Raw genomic sequence first — 17,536 nt, forward strand, 5'->3', positions numbered from 1 at the left:
ATACAGAGCGAGGGAAGAGAGACAGACAGAGAGACAGACAGATACAGAGCGAGGGAAGAGAGACAGACAGAGAGACAGACAGATACAGAGCGAGGGAAGAGAGACAAACAGAGGACAGACAGATACAGAGCGAGGGAAGAGAGACAGACAGAGAGACAGAGACAGATACAGAGCGAGGGAAGAGAGACAGACAGAGAGAGAGACAGATACAGAGCGAGGGAAGAGAGACAGACAGAGAGGCAGACAGATACAGAGCGAGGGAAGAGAGACAGACAGAGAGACAGAGACAGATACAGAGCGAGGGAAGAGAGACAGACAGAGAGAGAGACAGATACAGAGTGAGGGAAGAGAGACAGACAGAGAGACAGACAGATACAGAGCGAAGGAAGAGAGACAGACAGAGAGACAGACAGATACAGAGCGAGGGAAGAGAGACAGACAGAGAGGCAGACAGATACAGAGCGAGGGAAGAGAGACAGACAGAGAGACAGAGACAGATACAGAGCGAGGGAAGAGAGACAGACAGAGAGAGAGACAGATACAGAGTGAGGGAAGAGAGACAGACAGAGAGACAGACAGATACAGAGCGAAGGAAGAGAGACAGACAGAGAGACAGACAGATACAGAGCGAGGGAAGGGAGACAAACAGAGAGACAGACAGATACAGAGCGAGGGAAGAGAGACAGACAGAGAGACAGAGACAGATACAGAGCGAGGGAAGAGAGACAGACAGAGAGAGAGACAGATACAGAGCGAGGGAAGAGAGACAGACAGAGAGACAGACAGATACAGAGCGAGGGAAGAGAGACAAACAGAGGACAGACAGATACAGAGCGAGGGAAGAGAGACAGACAGAGAGACAGAGACAGATACAGAGCGAGGGAAGAGAGACAGACAGAGAGAGAGACAGATACAGAGCGAGGGAAGAGAGACAGACAGAGAGGCAGACAGATACAGAGCGAGGGAAGAGAGACAGACAGAGAGACAGAGACAGATACAGAGCGAGGGAAGAGAGACAGACAGAGAGAGAGACAGATACAGAGTGAGGGAAGAGAGACAGACAGAGAGACAGACAGATACAGAGCGAAGGAAGAGAGACAGACAGAGAGACAGACAGATACAGAGCGAGGGAAGAGAGACAGACAGAGAGGCAGACAGATACAGAGCGAGGGAAGAGAGACAGACAGAGAGACAGAGACAGATACAGAGCGAGGGAAGAGAGACAGACAGAGAGAGAGACAGATACAGAGTGAGGGAAGAGAGACAGACAGAGAGACAGACAGATACAGAGCGAAGGAAGAGAGACAGACAGAGAGACAGACAGATACAGAGCGAGGGAAGAGAGACAAACAGAGAGACAGACAGATACAGAGCGAGGGAAGAGAGACAGACAGAGAGACAGAGACAGATACAGAGCGAGGGAAGAGAGACAGACAGAGAGAGAGACAGATACAGAGCGAGGGAAGAGAGACAAACAGAGAGACAGACAGATACAGAGCGAGGGAAGAGAGACAGACAGAGAGACAGAGACAGATACAGAGCGAGGGAAGAGAGACAGACAGAGAGAGAGACAGATACAGAGCGAGGGAAGAGAGACAGACAGAGAGGCAGACAGATACAGAGCGAGGGAAGAGAGACAGACAGAGAGACAGAGACAGATACAGAGCGAGGGAAGAGAGACAGACAGAGAGAGAGACAGATACAGAGCGAGGGAAGAGAGACAGACAGAGAGACAGACAGATACAGAGCGAGGGAAGAGAGACAGACAGAGAGAGAGACAGATACAGAGTGAGGGAAGAGAGACAGACAGAGAGACAGACAGAAACAGAGCGAGGGAATAGAGACAGACAGAGAGAGAGACAGATACAGAGCGAGGGAAGAGAGAAATACAAAGAGACAGACAGATACAGAGCGAGGGTATCGAGACAGACAGATACAGAGCGAGGGAAGAGAGACAGACAGAGAGACAGACAGATACAGAGCGAAGGAAGAGAGACAGACAGAGAGACAGACAGATACAGAGCGAAGGAAGAGAGACAGACAGAGAGACAGACAGATACAGAGCAAGGGAAGAGAGACAGACAGAGAGAGAGACAGATACAGAGCGAGGGAAGAGAGACAGACAGAGAGACAGACAGATACAGAGTGAGGGAAGAGAGACAAACAGAGAGACAGACAGATACAGAGCGAAGGAAGAGAGACAGACAGAGAGACAGAGACAGATACAGAGCGAGGGAAGAGAGACAGACAGAGAGACAGAGACAGATACAGAGCGAGGGAAGGGAGACAGACAGAGAGACAGACAGATCCAGAGTGAGGGAAGAGAGTCAGACAGAGAGACAGACAGATACAGAGCGAGGGAAGAGAGACAGACAGAGAGACAGACAGATACAGAGCGAAGGAAGAGAGACAGACAGAGAGACAGACAGATACAGAGCGAGGGAAGAGAGACAGACAGAGAGACAGACAGATACAGAGCGAGGGAAGAGAGACAGACAGAGAGACAGACAGATACAGAGCGAGGGAAGAGAGACAAACAGAGGACAGACAGATACAGAGCGAGGGAAGAGAGACAGACAGAGAGACAGAGACAGATACAGAGCGAGGGAAGAGAGACAGACAGAGAGAGAGACAGATACAGAGCGAGGGAAGAGAGACAGACAGAGAGGCAGACAGATACAGAGCGAGGGAAGAGAGACAGACAGAGAGACAGAGACAGATACAGAGCGAGGGAAGAGAGACAGACAGAGAGAGAGACAGATACAGAGTGAGGGAAGAGAGACAGACAGAGAGACAGACAGATACAGAGCGAAGGAAGAGAGACAGACAGAGAGACAGACAGATACAGAGCGAGGGAAGAGAGACAGACAGAGAGGCAGACAGATACAGAGCGAGGGAAGAGAGACAGACAGAGAGACAGAGACAGATACAGAGCGAGGGAAGAGAGACAGACAGAGAGAGAGACAGATACAGAGTGAGGGAAGAGAGACAGACAGAGAGACAGACAGATACAGAGCGAAGGAAGAGAGACAGACAGAGAGACAGACAGATACAGAGCGAGGGAAGGGAGACAAACAGAGAGACAGACAGATACAGAGCGAGGGAAGAGAGACAGACAGAGAGACAGAGACAGATACAGAGCGAGGGAAGAGAGACAGACAGAGAGAGAGACAGATACAGAGCGAGGGAAGAGAGACAGACAGAGAGACAGACAGATACAGAGCGAGGGAAGAGAGACAAACAGAGGACAGACAGATACAGAGCGAGGGAAGAGAGACAGACAGAGAGACAGAGACAGATACAGAGCGAGGGAAGAGAGACAGACAGAGAGAGAGACAGATACAGAGCGAGGGAAGAGAGACAGACAGAGAGGCAGACAGATACAGAGCGAGGGAAGAGAGACAGACAGAGAGACAGAGACAGATACAGAGCGAGGGAAGAGAGACAGACAGAGAGAGAGACAGATACAGAGTGAGGGAAGAGAGACAGACAGAGAGACAGACAGATACAGAGCGAAGGAAGAGAGACAGACAGAGAGACAGACAGATACAGAGCGAGGGAAGAGAGACAGACAGAGAGGCAGACAGATACAGAGCGAGGGAAGAGAGACAGACAGAGAGACAGAGACAGATACAGAGCGAGGGAAGAGAGACAGACAGAGAGAGAGACAGATACAGAGTGAGGGAAGAGAGACAGACAGAGAGACAGACAGATACAGAGCGAAGGAAGAGAGACAGACAGAGAGACAGACAGATACAGAGCGAGGGAAGAGAGACAAACAGAGAGACAGACAGATACAGAGCGAGGGAAGAGAGACAGACAGAGAGACAGAGACAGATACAGAGCGAGGGAAGAGAGACAGACAGAGAGAGAGACAGATACAGAGCGAGGGAAGAGAGACAAACAGAGAGACAGACAGATACAGAGCGAGGGAAGAGAGACAGACAGAGAGACAGAGACAGATACAGAGCGAGGGAAGAGAGACAGACAGAGAGAGAGACAGATACAGAGCGAGGGAAGAGAGACAGACAGAGAGGCAGACAGATACAGAGCGAGGGAAGAGAGACAGACAGAGAGACAGAGACAGATACAGAGCGAGGGAAGAGAGACAGACAGAGAGAGAGACAGATACAGAGCGAGGGAAGAGAGACAGACAGAGAGACAGACAGATACAGAGCGAGGGAAGAGAGACAGACAGAGAGAGAGACAGATACAGAGTGAGGGAAGAGAGACAGACAGAGAGACAGACAGAAACAGAGCGAGGGAATAGAGACAGACAGAGAGAGAGACAGATACAGAGCGAGGGAAGAGAGAAATACAAAGAGACAGACAGATACAGAGCGAGGGTATCGAGACAGACAGATACAGAGCGAGGGAAGAGAGACAGACAGAGAGACAGACAGATACAGAGCGAAGGAAGAGAGACAGACAGATCTTGTGGCCATTACAGAATGATCTTGTGGCCATTACAGAAACATGATCTTGTGGCCATTACAGAAACATGGCTGCAGGGTGACAACGACTGGGAATTAAATATGCCAGGGTATTTAACAATCAGGAAGGACAGGCAGGAAGGAAGGGGAGGTGGGGTGGCTATGTTAATAAAGGAAGGAATCACTGTAATACAGAGAAATGATATTGGGACAAAGCATCAAGATAATGAAACAGTTTGGGTGGAGATAAGGAATAATAAGGGAAAAAAAACATTAGTGGGCGTAGTATATAGGCCTCCTAATAGTTGCAACTCTGCTGGAAGAAGTATTAATCAGGAGATAGTCGGGGCATGTAATAAGGGAACAGCCATAATTATGGGGGATTTTAATTATCATATTAACTGGACAAATCAAATTGGGCAGAGCAGCCTTGAGGACGAGTTCATTGAGTGCATTGGGGATGGATTTCTTGAGCAGTATGTAACTGATCCTACAAGGGGGCAGGCAACCTTGGACCTGGTCCTGTGTAATGAGTCAGGATTAATTAATAATGTCCCAGTTAAGGATCCCCTTGGAACGAGCGACCACAACATGGTTGAATTCCATATCCAATTAGAGGGTGAAAAGGTTGATTCTCAAACAAGCGTACTGAGCTTGAATAAAGGAGACTATGATGGTATGAGAGCGGAATTGATTAAAGTGGACTGGGAAAATAGATTAAAGGGTAAGACGGTACATGAGCAGTGGTGTTCATTTAGGGAGTTATTTTACAACTTTCAAAATAAATATATTCCACTGAGGAAAAAAGGGTGTAAAAGAAATGACAGCCACCCGTGGCTAAGTAAAGAAATCAAGGATAGTATCCGACTAAAAACAAGGACATATAAGGTAGCCAAACTTAGTGGGAGGATAGAAGATTGGGAATTCTTCAAAAGACAGCAAAAAGTAACTAAAGGATTGATTAAGAAAGGGAAGTTAGATTATGAAAAGAAATTAGCAAAAAATATAAAAACAGATAGCAAGAGTTTCTATAGTTATATAAAAAGAAAAAGGGTGGCTCAGGCAAACATACGTCCCTTAGAGGATGAGACCGGGAAATTAATGGTGGGAAACATGGAGATGGCAAAAATGCTGAACAAATATTTTGTTTCAGTCTTTACAGTAGAGGACACTAAGAATATCCCAACACTGGACAAACAGGGGACTCTCGGGGGGGAGGAGCTAAATACGATTAAAATCACTCAGGAGATGGTACTCAGTAAAATAATGGGACTCAAGGCGGATAAATCCCCTGGACCTGATGGCTTCCATCCTAGGGTCTTGAGGGAAGTGGCAGTAGGGATTGTGGATGCTTTGGTGATAGTTTTCCAAAATTCCCTGGACTCAGGAGAGGTCCCGGCAGATTGGAAAACTGCTAATGTAACACCGTTATTTAAAAAGGGTAGTAGGCAGAAGGCTGGAAATTATAGGCCAGTTAGCTTAACATCTGTGGTGGGTAAAATTTTGGAGTCTATTATTAAGGAGACAGTAACGGAACATTTAGATAAGCATAATTTAATAGGACAAAGTCAGCATGGCTTTATGAAGGGGAAGTCATGTCTGACAAATTTGCTTGAGTTCTTCGAGGATATAACGTATAGGGTGGATAAAGGGGAACCAGTGGACGTAGTGTATTTAGACTTCCAGAAGGCATTCGACAAGGTGCCACATAAAAGATTATTACTTAAGATAAAAAAATCACGGGATTGGGGGTAATATTCTGGCATGGGTGGAGGATTGGTTATCAAACAGGAAGCAGAGAGTTGGGATAAATGGTTCATTTTCGGACTGGCAACCAGTAACCAGTGGTGTTCCACAGGGGTCGGTGCTGGGTCCCCAACTCTTTACAATCTATATTAACGATTTGGAGGAGGGGACCGAGTGCAACATATCAAAATTTGCAGATGATACAAAGATGGGAGGGAAAGTAGAGAGTGAGGAGGACATAAAAAACCTGCAAGGGGATATAGACAGGCTGGGTGAGTGGGTGGAGATTTGGCAGATGCAATATAATATTGGAAAATGTGAGGTTATGCACTTTGGCAGGAAAAATCAGAGAGCAAGTTATTTTCTTAATGGCGAGAGACTGGAAAGTACTGCAGTACAAAGGGATCTGGGGGTCCTAGTGCAAGAAAATCAAAAAGTTGGTATGCAGGTGCAGCAGGTGATCAAGAAAGCCAACGGAATGTTGGCTTTTATTGCTAGGGGGATAGAATATAAAAACAAGGAGGTATTGCTGCAGTTATATAAGGTATTGGTGAGACCGCACCTGGAATACTGCATACAGTTTTGGTCTCCATACTTAAGAAAAGACATACTTGCTCTCGAGGCAGTACAAAGAAGGTTCACTCGGTTAATCCCGGGGATGAGGGGGCGGACATATGAGGAGAGGTTGAGTAGATTGGGACTCTACTCATTGGAGTTCAGAAGAATGAGAGGCGATCTTATTGAAACATATAAGATTGTGAAGGGTCTTGATCGGGTGGATGCAGTAAGGATGTTCCCAAAGATGGGTGAAACTAGAACTAGGTGGCATAATCTTAGAATAAGGGGCTGCTCTTTCAAAACTGAGATGAGGAGAAACTTCTTCACTCAGAGGGTGGTAGGTCTGTGGAATTTGCTGCCCCAGGAAGCTGTGGAAGCTACATCATTAGATAAATTTAAAACAGAAATAGACAGTTTCCTAGAAGTAAAGGGAATTAGGGGTTATGGGGAGCGGGCAGGAAATTGGACATGAAGCTGAGTTCGGATCGGTCAATGCCCTGTGGGTGGCGGAGAGGGCCCAGGGGCTATGTGGCCGGGTCCTGCTCCGACTTCTTGTGTTCTTTAGATTTGTGGTTGGGATCAGATCAGCCATGATCTTATTGAATGGCGGAGCAGGCTCGAGGGGCCGATTGGCCTACTCCTGCTCCAATTTCTTATGTTCTTATGTTCTTATGATACAGAGCGAGGGAAGAGAGACAGACAGAGAGAGACAGATACAGAGCGAGGGAAGAGAGACAGACAGAGAGACAGACAGACAAACACAGAGAGACAGAGAATCAGACGGTGGTTGGCACGAAACGTCCCAGGGGCCCTGCAGAGAATGTAGAGGGTCGATCCAATTAGGCAGCTCCCCGACCAGACAGTCGACGCCATTTCCCCGAACGTCTTATCGCTGGAACTGACCAACAGACACCAGGTTGTATAGAATAATAAAATGATCGAATGGTTACAGTGCAGAAGGAGGCCACTTGGCCCATCCAGCCCGTGCTGGCTCGTTGTAAGAGCAATCCAGTTAGTCCCACTCCCCCGCTCTTTCCCTGTCTCCCTGCAATTATTTTCCCTTCAAGTATTTCTCCAATTCCTTTTTGAAACCCACGATTGAATCTGCTTCCACCGCCCTTTCAGGCAGCACATTCCAGATCAGAACAACTCACTGCGTAAAAAAACATTCTCCTCATGTCCCCATTGGTTCTTTCACCAATCCCCTGAAATCTGTGTTGGGATCTGTCCCAGTTCAGCCCAAAAAGCTCGGGAACACAGGGCACTGTTCCCGGGGACGCACACCGAGACAGACATCAACTGGTGCTGGAAGACCATCAACTCGGTGAAGGAGGCCCTTTGGCCCGTCCGAAACCTGCTGGTCTTCCAGTAGAAGGAGCTGTCCATGGCCGAGTGTTGCCGACTGGCACAATCCAAGGTCCAGGAGTACGTGCTGTGGGACGCACTGAAGCAAAGGCTCTATGGGGAAAGCCCACAGTGTAGGGCCATCCCACCTTTGTATTGTACACCATGGATTATAAGAAATGGACTGTGTTTGAATTGTAATACTGGGAGCGTATTGTGGACCATCTGTTTGGATTGTTTTGAACTGTATTGCTTTGGAATTGTGATATTTCCATTGAACTGTGAGTATCCTTCAATTCAAGGAGGGGCCCAGCGCTGTGTGTAATTTATTCACGGCAAGACCGGAGTCCCGTGCATGTGTTTGAGCAAAAGAGGAAGTTCTCTCGTGTCTGTCCCATTCCCGCATTTCAGCCCTCACCCCTTTCCCTCAATCCCAGAACCAGGAGAGGGTCCCCCTTGTCCTCACCTTGCACCCCACCAGCCTCCACATTCAACAGATCATCCTCTGCCCTTTCCCCCACCTCCAGCCCAATTTGGAGAGACCATACAGAGAGAGTGGAGGGGTGGAGAGAGGTGGTGGTGAGGTCGAGCTCGGTGCCTCCAGCCTACATGGGGAACCTGTTGTCATGTCTTCGGATGATGTCACCGAGGGGCAGCGTGTAGATGTGAAATAGGAGGGGTCCAAGGATAGATCCTTGGGGGTCTCCACAGATAACGGGGTGAGGGTGGGAATAGAAACCATTGTAGGAGATTCTCTGGCTACGACTGGAGAGATCAGAATGGAACCAGGCGAGTGGAGTCCCACTCAGCTGGAGGACGGAGGAGAGGGGTTGGAGGAGGATGGTGTGGTCGACCATGTCAAAGGCTGCAGACAGGTGGAGAAGGATGAGGAGAGATAGTTTACCATGGTCACCGTCACATAGGATGTCATTGGTGACTTTGATAAGGGTCGTTTCAATATTGTGGCAGGGCCGGAAACCTGATTGGAGAGATTCAAACATGGAGTTGCAGGAAAGGTGGGAACGGATTTGGGAGGCGACTGTACGTTTAAGTGGATCGGGAGGTTAGAAATAGTTGGAAGGGCAGAGAGTTCAAGGTGGGTTTATTGTGAAGGGGGTGATGACGGCAGATTTGAAAGAGAGGACAAGAGGTCGGCCATTTAGGGCCAAGATGAGTAAAAATATCTTCACTCAGAGGGTTGTGAATCTTTGGAATTCTCAACCCCAGAGGGCTGTAGATGCTCAGTCGTTGAGTATATTCAAGACTGAGATTCATATGGCAGTAATCGGGGATCTCAACTACCCTGATATTAACCGGGATAGAATCAGTGTAAAGGGTATAGAGGGTGCAGAATTCTTAAAATGCATTCAGGACAACATTTTTGGCCAGTACGCAGCAAGCCCAACAAGAGAGGGGGCAGTTCTGGACTTAGTTCTAGGGAATGATTCTGGGCAGGTGGAAGGAGTATCAGTGGGAGAGCATTTTGGTGGTAGTGATCATAATTCAGTTAGATTTGGAGTATTAATGGAAAAGGACAAAGATAGAACAGGAGTAAAAGTTTTCAATTGGGGAAAAGCGAATTTTACTGAGCTGTGAAGTGATTTCGCAAAAGTAGACTGGAAACAGCTATTTGAAAGTAAATCAGTGTCAGAACAGTATTCAAGGAGGAGATAGTGGTGGTTCAGAGCAAATATGTTCCACAAAGAAAAAGGAGGGACTCCCAAATCTCGAGTCCCCTGGATGACAAGGAGCACACAGGGTAAGATAAGGCAGAAAAGGGAAGCTTGTGTCAGACACCGAGAACTCAATATTACAGAAAGCCCAGAGGAGGATAGAAAGTGCAGGGGTGAAATTAAAAAGGAAATTAGGAAAGTAAAGAGAGGGCATGAAAAAATACTGGCAAGTAAAATCAAGGAAAACCCAAAGATGTTTTATAAATACATTAGTTTATGCAAAGCAGCCACAGTAATTAACATATTTCCATTCTATTAAAGTTTATTCGCATTTCAATATTTTGTGAACAAAATGATTTTTCTCGATTTTTTTAAGAAAACAATGTGATTGCCAGTTGAAAAGACGATCCGAGCTGATAATTTAAAAAGTTACCTCCACTCACCACAAATGTGAAGGGTACGAGTCGGATAGACCACAGTGTGTCAGGGTGGATCTCTTTAACTTTGCGCAGTGGCAGTATCGTAGCCGATGAGGTTGAACTGAGGCGTGATTATTGTTTATTGAAAACTTTACCCAATACCTCGCTATACTGACTTGAAATATAGTCGGTAATGGCAATTTTTGATAGTCTCTGCGGAGACTGCTTCTTCAACCAAAAATAGTTTAAAGTCAACAATCTTTTCAAGTTGTTTCTGTTGCTGTAATGATTAGTTTGTGTTGGTGTGTTGAATGTTGCTTTGACGATCCAGCTGCCAATGGTGGTGTTCAGGGATGGTCCAGAGTTGGAGGAGCGCAGGGTTCCTGGAGGGTTGTGGGGCTGGAGGAGGCGACGGAGCCTGGGAGGGACGAGGCCATGGATTCGCACACAAGGATGAGAATGTTCAAACTGAGGAGTTGGGGGGTTTTTGGGTGAATGGTCAGGATACGGGCAGCAGAGTTTTGGATGAGCTCAAGTTTATGGAGGGTGGACGATGGGAGACCGGCCAGGAGAACATTGGAATAATCAAATCTGGAGGGAACAAAAACATGGATGAGGGATTCAGCAGCTGGTGGGCTGGGGCAGGGATTGAGACAGGTGATATTATGGAGATGGAAGTGGGTGGTTTTGGGGATGGGGTGAATTTGCGATTGGGAATCTCAGTTCAGGGTTAAATCGGATTCTGTTGTTGCAAACAGTCTGATTCAGCCTTAGACAGTGGCCAGGGAGTGTGATGGAATCGGGGGAGAGGGAACGGAGTTTGTGAATGGGCCAATGACAATGGCTTCAGTCTTTGTAATGATTAATTGGAGGAAATTACAACTGATTCAAGATTGGATGTCAGACCAGCAGCCTGACCATACAGAGAGAGTGGAGGGGTGGAGAGAGGTGGTGGTGAGGTCGAGCTCGGTGCCTCCAGCCTACATGGGGAACCTGTTGTCATGTCTTCGGATGATGTCACCGAGGGGTAGCATGTAGATGTGAAATAGGAGGGGTCCAAGGATAGATCCTTGGGGGACTCCACAGATAACGGAGTGAGGGTGGGAATAGAAACCATTGTAGGTGATTCTCTGGCTGCGACTGGAGAGATCAGAATGGAACCAGGCGAGTGGAGTCCCACTCAGCTGGAGGACGGAGGAGAGGGGTTGGAGGAGGATGGTGTGGTCGACCATGTCAAAGGCTGCAGACAGGTGGAGAAGGATGAGGAGAGATAGTTTACCATGGTCACCGTCACATAGGATGTCATTGGTGACTTTGATAAGGGTCGTTTCAATACTGTGGCAGGGACGGAAACCTGATTGGAGAGATTCAAACATGGAGTTGCAGGAAAGGTGGGAACGGATTTGGGAGGCGACTGTACGTTTAAGTGGATCGGGAGGTTAGAAATAGTTGGAAGGGCAGAGGGGTCACGGTGGGGTTTTTGTGAAGGGGGTGATGACGGCAGATTTGAAAGAGAGGACAAGAGGTCGACCATTTAGGGACAAAATGAGTAAAAAATATCTTCACTCAGAGGGTTGTGAATCTTTGGAATTCTCAACCCCAGAGGCTGTAGATGCTCAGTCGTTGAGTATATTCAAGACTGAGATTCATATGGCAGTAATCGGGGATCTCAACTACCCTAATATTAACCGGGATAGAATCAGTGTAAAGGGTATAGAGGGTGCAGAATTCTTAAAATGCATTCAGAACAACAATTTTGGCCAGTTCGTAGCAAGCCCAACAAGAGAGGGGACAGTTCTGGACTTAGTTTTGGGGAATGAGTCTGGGCAGGTGGAAGGAGTGGGAGAGCATTTTGGTGGTAATGATCACAATTCAGTTAGATTTGGAGTATTAATGGAAAAGGACAAAGATAGAACAGGAGTAAAAGTTTTCAATTGGGGAAAAGCGAATTTTACTGAGCTGAGAAGCGATTTAGCAAAAGTGGACTGGAAACAGCTATTTGAAAGTAAATCAGTGTCAGAACAGCATTCAAGGAGGAGATAGTGGTGGTTCAGAGCAAATATGTTCCACAAAGAAAAAGGAGGGACTCCCAAATCTCGAGTCCCCTGAATGACAAGGAGCACACAGGGTGAGATAAGGCAGAAAAGGGAAGCTTATGTCAGACACCGAGAACTCAATATTACAGAAAGCCCAGAGGAGGATAGAAAGTGCAGGGGTGAAATTAAAAAGGAAATTAGGAAAGCAAAGAGAGGGCATGTTTTATAAATACATTCGTTTATGCAAAGCAGCCACAGTAATTAACATATTTCCATTCTATTAAAGTTTATTCCCATTTCAATATTTTGTGAACAAAATGATTTTTCTCGATTTTTTTAAGAAAACAATGTGATTGCCAGTTGAAAAGACGATCCGAGCTGATAATTTAAAAAGTTACCTCCACTCACCACAAATGTGAAGGGTACGAGTCGGATAGACCACAGTGTGTCAGGGTGGATCTCTTTAACTTTGCGCAGTGGCAGTATCGTAACCAATGAGGTTGAACTGAGGTGTGATTATTGCTTATTGAAAACTTTACCCAATACCCCGCTATACTGACTTGAAATATAGTCGGTAATGGCAATTTTTGATAGTCTCTGCGGAGACTGCTTCTTTAAACAAAAATAGATTAAAGTCAACAATCTTTTTCACTGCTGTCGACTGCAGGCAGATATCAATGGACTGGGCAGAAAAGTGGCAAATGGAGTTCAATCCGGAGAAGTGTGAGGTAATGCATTTGGGGAGAGCAAACAAGGCAAGGGAGTACACAATAAATGGGAGGATACTGAGAGGTGTCGAGGGAGTGAGGGACCTTGGAGTGCATGTCCACAGATCCCTGAAGGTAGCAGGACAGGCAGATAAGGTGGTTAAAAAGGCACACGGGATACTTTCCTTTATTAGCCAAGGCATAGAATATAAGAGCAGGGAGGTTATGCTGGAACTGTTAGGCCACAGCTTGAGTACTGTGTACAGTTCTGGTCACCACATTACAGGAAGGATGTGATTGCACTGGAGAGGGTACAGAGGAGATTTACGAGGATGTTGCCAGGACTGGAGAATTTTAGCTATGAGGAAAGATTGGATCGGCTGGGGTTGTTCTCTTTGGAACAGAGGAGACTGAGGGGAGATTTAATTGAGGTGTATAAAATTATGAGGGGCCGAGATAGAGTGGATAGGAAGGACCTATTTCCCTCAGCAGAGAGGTCAGTAACCAGGGGGCATAGATTTAAAGTAATTGGTAGAAGGATTAGAGGGGAGCTGAGGAGAAATGTTTTCACCCTGAGGGTGGTGGGGGTCTGGAACTCACTGCCTGAGAGGGTGGGAGAGGCAGAAACCCTCAACTCATTTGAAAGGTGTTTGGATGTGGACTTGAAGAGCCGTAACCTACAAGACTGTGGACCAAGAGCTGGAAAGTGGGATTAGGCTGGATGGCTCTTTTTCGGACAGTGCAGACACGATGGGCCGAACGGCCTCCTTCTGTGCCTGAACTTCTCTGATTCTATGATAGATTTTTGGACTCTAAGGGAATCAAGGGATATGGGGATCAGGTGGGAAAGTGGAGTTGAGGTCAAAGATCAGCCATGATCTGATTGAATGGTGGAGCAGGATCGAGGGGCCGAATGGCCTTCTCCTGCCCCTATTTCTTATGTTCTTATCTCAGGTCAGAGGATAGTGTTTGAAACTGTATCTTTAATATCTTAATATAGAAATATTTTTGAATTTAGTATTTAATTTCTCAATATGGATACATTTTTCAATTTCATGCAGTCGGTTTTAAATGGGTAATGAGTGTGAGTTTGATATTGTATTAAATCTGTCCCTCTGTGAACCTCTGTATAATTATACTGTGTCTTTCAGTCTGATAGTGTATGAGATTTTTGGACTGGGATGTAATGTGTAGCACAGTCTGCACTAATGGAATTGGCCCTGAATCTTTCAGTCTGACATTGTGTGTGATTTTCAGACTGTGTGTAATGTCCAGCTCTCGGTCCATTAATGGAATTGATAATGTGTCTTTCAATGTCACACTATGGGTGTGTTCTGAACTGGTATCTAGTTTGTATCTCAGTTTACAATATTTCTCCGCATCTCTCCACCTGATCGTGTCGGTGAGTTCTGGATTTGAATGTAATTTGTCCCTCACCCATCACCCATCTCCTTCTGGAATGTGTCTTTGCAAAGAAGGTCTGGAGAGAGATGCAGTGGTATCTGTCCAGGTTCATCCCGAGCAGTTCTGTAACACAGGATTCTGTGCTCTACGGGCTGTTCCCGGGGACACACACTGAGACGGACATCAACTGCTGCTGGAAGACCATCAACTCGGTGAAAGACGCCCTTTGGTCTGCCCGAAACTTGCTGGTCTTCCAGTGCAAGGAGCTGTCCTCGACCGAGTGTTACAGACTGGCACATTCCAAGGTCCAGGACTACGTGCTCAGGGACGCACTGAGGACGGGTGCGGTCTCCGCAAAGGCCCTGTGGGGAAAGGCAACCGTTTAGAGCCTTCCCGCCATTGTATACCGAGGGGCTGAAATCAGGGAAAATCCCCCTCGGGCAGAATGTAAAATTCAAATTGATGTAATGTACCTGTAATGAATCTGTAATGTACCTGTAATGAATCTGTAATCAATAATCTGTATTGAGTGTAATGCAATGAGACACCCCAGAGTGTCATGAACTGTAATTCTGTCCAATGTGTTCATTGAACTGTACTTGATGGAACCTGCAAATTGTATAATCTGTATTGTGTACGTTTGGAATGTGAGATGAGAACTGTATTTTATGGATTGCTGCAAATTTTTATGAATAAAGTATATTTTTAAAAAAAGAAATCAATTAGATCATCCCTTAATCTTCTATACTTGCAGGAATACAAGTCCATTTTATGCAACTAGTCTTCATAATTAGACAGACAGAGAGAGAGATACAGAGCGAGAGAAGAGAGACAGAGAGAGAGACAGATACAGAGCGAGGGAAGAGAGACAGACAGAGAGACAGACAGATACAGAGCGAGGGAAGAGAGACAAACAGAGAGACAGACAGATACAGAGCGAGGGAAGAGAGACAGACAGAGAGACAGACAGATACAGAGTGAGGGAAGAGAAACAAACAGAGAGACAGACAGATACAGAGCGACAGAAGAGAGACAGACAGAGAGACAGAGACAGATACAGAGTGAGGGAAGAGAGTCAGACAGAGAGACAGACAGATACAGAGCGAGGGAAGAGAGACAGACAGAGAGACAGACAGATACAGAGCGAAGGAAGAGAGACAGACAGAGAGACAGACAGATACAGAGCGAGGGAAGAGAGACAGACAGAGAGACAGACAGATACAGAGTGAGGGAAGAGAGACAGACAGAGAGACAGACAGATACAGAGCGAGGGAAGAGAGGCAAACAGAGAGACAGACAGATACAGAGCGAGGGAAGAGAGACAGACAGAGAGACAGAGACAGATACAGAGCGAGGGAAGAGAGACAGACAGAGAGAGAGACAGATACAGAGCGAGGGAAGAGGGACAGACAGAGAGGCAGACAGATACAGAGCGAGGGAAGAGAGACAGACAGAGAGACAGAGACAGATACAGAGCGAGGGAAGATAGACAGACAGAGAGAGAGACAGATACAGAGCGAGGGAAGAGAGACAGACAGAGAGACAAACAGATACAGAGCGAAGGAAGAGAGACAGACAGAGAGACAGACAGATACAGAGCGAGGGAAGAGAGACAGACAGAGAGACAGACAGATACAGAGCGAGGGAAGAGAGACAGACAGAGAGACAGACAGATACAGAGCGAGGGAAGAGAGACAAACAGAGAGACAGACAGATACAGAGCGAGGGAAGAGAGACAGACAGAGAGACAGAGACAGATACAGAGCGAGGGAAGAGAGACAGACAGAGAGGGAGACAGATACAGAGCGAGGGAAGAGAGACAGACAGAGAGACAGAGACAGATACAGAGCGAGGGAAGAGAGACAGACAGAGAGAGAGACAGATACAGAGCGAGGGAAGAGAGACAGACAGAGAGACAGACAGATACAGAGCGAGGGAAGAGAGACAGACAGAGAGAGAGAGACAGATACAGAGCGAGGGAAGAGAGACAGACAGAGAGACAGACAGATACAGAGCGAGGGAAGAGAGACAGACAGAGAGAGAGACAGATACAGAGCGAGGGAAGAGAGACAGACAGAGAGAGAGAGACAGATACAGAGCGAGGGAATAGAGACAGACAGATACAGAGCGAGGGAAGAGAGACAGACAGAGAGACAGATACAGAGCGAGGGAAGAGAGACAGAGAGAGAGAGAGACAGATACAGAGCGAGGGAAGAGAGACAGACAGAGAGACAGACAGACAAACACAGAGAGACAGAGAATCAGACGGTGGTTGGCACGAAACGTCCCAGGGGTCCTGCAGGGAATGTAGAGGGTCGATCCAATTAGGCAGCTCCCCGACCAGACAGTCGACGCCATTTCCCCGAACGTCTTATCGCTGGAACTGACCAACAGACACCAGGATGTATAGAATAATAAAATGATCGAATGGTTACAGTGCAGAAGGAGGCCACTTGGCCCATCCAGCCCGTGCTGGCTCGTTGTAAGAGCAATCCAGTTAGTCCCACTCCCCTGCTCTTTCCCTGTCGCCCTGCAATTATTTTCCCTTCAAGTATTTCTCCAATTCCTTTTTGAAACCCACGATTGAATCTGCTTCCACTGCCCTTTCAGGCAGCACATTCCAGATCAGAACAACTCGCTGCGTAAAAAAACATTCTCCTCATGTCCCCATTGGTTCTTTTACCAATCCCCTTAAATCTGTGTTGGGATCTGTCCCAGTTCAGCCCAAAAAGCTCGGGAACACAGGGCACTGTTCCCGGGGACGCACACCGAGACAGACATCAACTGGTGCTGGAAGACCATCAACTCGGTGAAGGAGGCCCTTTGGCCCGTCCGAAACCTGCTGGTCTTCCAGTAGAAGGAGCTGTCCATGGCCGAGTGTTGCCGACTGGCACAATCCAAGGTCCAGGAGTACGTGCTGTGGGACGCACTGAAGCAAAGGCTCTATGGGGAAAGCCCACAGTGTAGGGCCATCCCACCTTTGTATTGTACACCATGGATTATAAGAAATGGACTGTGTTTGAATTGTAATACTGGGAGCGTATTGTGGACCATCTGTTTGGATTGTTTTGAACTGTGTTGCTTTGGAATTGTGATATTTCCATTGAACTGTGAGTATCCTTCAATTCAAGGAGGGGCCCAGCGCTGTGTGTAATTTATTCACGGCAAGACCGGAGTCCCGTGCATGTGTTTGAGCAAAAGAGGAAGTTCTCTCGT

The 17,536-nt window shown here is 47.0% G+C and overlaps 2 non-coding genes across 2 annotated transcripts; both read left to right on the top strand.

The window, feature by feature from the left end:
* Positions 1-10,254: 10,254 nt before the first annotated feature.
* LOC137315067 (U4 spliceosomal RNA) lies at positions 10,255-10,395 on the top strand. Its single transcript, XR_010961274.1, has one exon. It is a non-coding gene; the product is annotated as a U4 spliceosomal RNA (small nuclear RNA).
* Positions 10,396-12,674: 2,279 nt separating this feature from the next.
* Positions 12,675-12,815, top strand: LOC137315065 (U4 spliceosomal RNA). The gene has a single exon (XR_010961272.1). It is a non-coding gene; the product is annotated as a U4 spliceosomal RNA (small nuclear RNA).
* The last annotated feature ends 4,721 nt before the right edge of the window (positions 12,816-17,536 follow it).

Source organism: Heptranchias perlo, unplaced genomic scaffold, assembly GCF_035084215.1.
Source record: "Heptranchias perlo isolate sHepPer1 unplaced genomic scaffold, sHepPer1.hap1 HAP1_SCAFFOLD_53, whole genome shotgun sequence".
Taxonomy (NCBI): domain Eukaryota; kingdom Metazoa; phylum Chordata; class Chondrichthyes; order Hexanchiformes; family Hexanchidae; genus Heptranchias; species Heptranchias perlo.